Below are 2,660 nucleotides of genomic sequence, written 5' to 3' on the forward strand. Positions count from 1 at the left end.
ACACACACACACATATAGTTTTTCGTTAGTTTGGCATCACAGTTACAGCTGTGGATTGAGCTTCCATTACACCTTTGATCTGTCACAGAGTGTGACGGACAATCGACAGCGATGTAAATGTATATGGTGATTCAGATAGTTGCATTGAATAGTGTTTGTTGCGATTATATATTCCACTGAAATATGCCTAGACACTCTGAAAACCTGCCTTTGAGGTCTTGCACCGGTGGTCAGCCAAATTACCACTCTGCGCTCCACCTTGTGCCGAAAGTAGAACAGGTTGGAGTTGGACTGCACTATGGACAAAGAAATGACAAACAACTGCACATTCACATACTATATTTTATCTTCAAGACAGAGAAAAACAAAACACCTCTGAATGAACTACATTCCATGCACTGCAACACATAGTTTTACAGCTACCTGAAGTAAATGACTTGTTAAAGTTGCATTAGTTGTCATGGTAATAACAGTAATAAGAGGAATTACTATACTCAAGACTCAACTTGGGTATTTTATCATCTAACCGGGAGACTTTAGACCATGCCCAGCACCAGATTCACAGGCAGGCAGGCGCACGCAACACACACACACACACACACACACACACACACACACCACCACACACACACACACACACACACACACACACACACACACACACACACACACACACACACACACACACACCAGACAACAAGGAAAGTAGGACGACAGCCTAGCACCTGACAAATTTACACAGCTTCAAAGTCACTGTCATCTGAACTCTCATACTGTTCTTTTATGCTCCTCCAGTATCTCCTCTGGCAAATCCTCCAGCAGAAAAGCAGCATTTGGTCTAAAGCCTGGCTGTAACTTAGTCTTGCCACTTGGAACTTGTCCTCCACATCAGCGAGCCTTTTCTGGAGAAGACAGTGGGCCCTTGAGTGCCCCTCGTCACTTAAGCTGTCTGGAGGGAAAAGTGAAAGAGAGACATGCCAATATTCCATTGTGAGTTAAGTCATGGAGTTACCAAAATCAACAGGATTGTTCCAGGAGTGAGCTTCTTACCACTGTCTCTGCCAGAAGACATGTCGGACATCATTCTCCGGATGTTTCTCAGCCAGCCTTCTGAGATAGGTGCAGTGCTGTCTCACCTCCCTCATCAGAATGACCTTTTCCTCTTGAAGCCGCACTTTTCACATGCATGCGTCCAAAAACCTTCTTTTTGGTGAGGATATTGCTGGATTCTGTGGTTACACAAATAACATCCCTTCAACACATATTTGACCTGTACATTGTAAACAGCTATCAGACCTGCTCGCAACCAAAAGTAGCGCATGCACAACCCATAACAATGTGCAGGGTGCAATATCATTTTTTTTAATCGCACAAATGGTGTAAGCCTGCTGAAAACCTACAGGTTGAAATGTTATTCTGTAATAAAGAAGTAGAGAGCGAATCCTCAGTGTATGGGTGTTTTTACTATTTCATCTATACTTTCTACTATTCTCATCTCTTAAACATTCAAGTCAATCATATTGTGTGTAATATAAAATCCAGTGTTTTCACTGAACCATGTGGTATTGGACATATTGCCCTTCTTTGAAGAATTTGTGCACAACCACGGCAAGGAAGCAAGACACAGCGAGACGAAATGTGATATTAAAATAATTAAAATTTAAAAACTGCACAAAAATGCCCACTCTGAAATCAGATGTATTTTGTAGCATCTACTGTATAACATCAGTCTGCTTAATAATGCACACAGACACACACAGTAGTCTAATAGAGAGATTGTTTCACAGATTGTTCCCTACCACTGCTGTGCACTTCCCACAGCCATATTAGACTGTCCGCCCCACTGTCTCCTCCTACTACAGACAGTTTGCTTTCCACCACCTCCTCAACGATGCGCTCTGCTTCCAGCACTTGCTCATTGTAGAGCTTGATTGTTTCCATGAGTTTTTTCTTCTCTTCCCCCAGTTTCCATCGTCGCAGGTGTTGAATTTTGTTGCTGTCTATACAGTTGCAAACACAGAAAACATTATGCAAAAGCGTGTGTATACAGATAAGGTAAAAGGTAAATGCAATACTGTTGAAGACTTATGACTGAATAAAAAATAAATAAATATAAATGTTAGAAGACTGAATGACTTGAAAGGCATGATTGGCCTAATATCTGGAGGATTTAAAGGGAGACATTTTAAAAATAAGGCCTTTCAGATTGATACCACAACAATTCAGATACGACATCTGCAAGTAATATAACAAAACAAAATATAATGTAAAATATCTATCAAAAACATTACGAAAGTTATAAACATACCAGTATGATTATAAAGGCTGGCTTTTTTTTGATGAACACCAAGAAACATCTGTTCAATGGATCTCTGAAGGCTGTGTTGGTCTCCACATCTGGTACCTGCAGAATCTTAAAAAACAACAACAATATAAATAAACAGTTCAGACATCTTCTAGGCTATACATTTAAAGAGTTTCAAGCTTCAATTTATTTAGAGCCCAAATCACTCCAGTACTTCCCTAAACTACTGTAGCATCAGTAGCCCACTGTCTGACATCATGTACCCACTGATGCACCACACTGTCAGGACAGCCAAGTTCCCTGCTCAAATCCTCCAGTCTCTGTGACTCGGCCTCAGCCTTTTGGAAGGTCTAGA

At 40.9% G+C, this 2,660-nt stretch overlaps 1 long non-coding RNA gene across 1 annotated transcript; it reads right to left on the reverse strand.

The window, feature by feature from the left end:
• Positions 1-1,193: 1,193 nt before the first annotated feature.
• On the reverse strand, positions 1,194-2,489 carry LOC119016228. The gene is made up of 3 exons (XR_005073922.1): positions 2,309-2,489; positions 1,800-2,000; positions 1,194-1,229 (listed from the first exon to the last, which is right to left on the reverse strand). It is a non-coding gene; the product is annotated as an uncharacterized LOC119016228 (long non-coding RNA).
• Between the last annotated feature and the right edge of the window lie 171 nt (positions 2,490-2,660).

This window comes from Acanthopagrus latus, unplaced genomic scaffold (genome assembly GCF_904848185.1).
Source record: "Acanthopagrus latus isolate v.2019 unplaced genomic scaffold, fAcaLat1.1, whole genome shotgun sequence".
NCBI classification, from domain to species: domain Eukaryota; kingdom Metazoa; phylum Chordata; class Actinopteri; order Spariformes; family Sparidae; genus Acanthopagrus; species Acanthopagrus latus.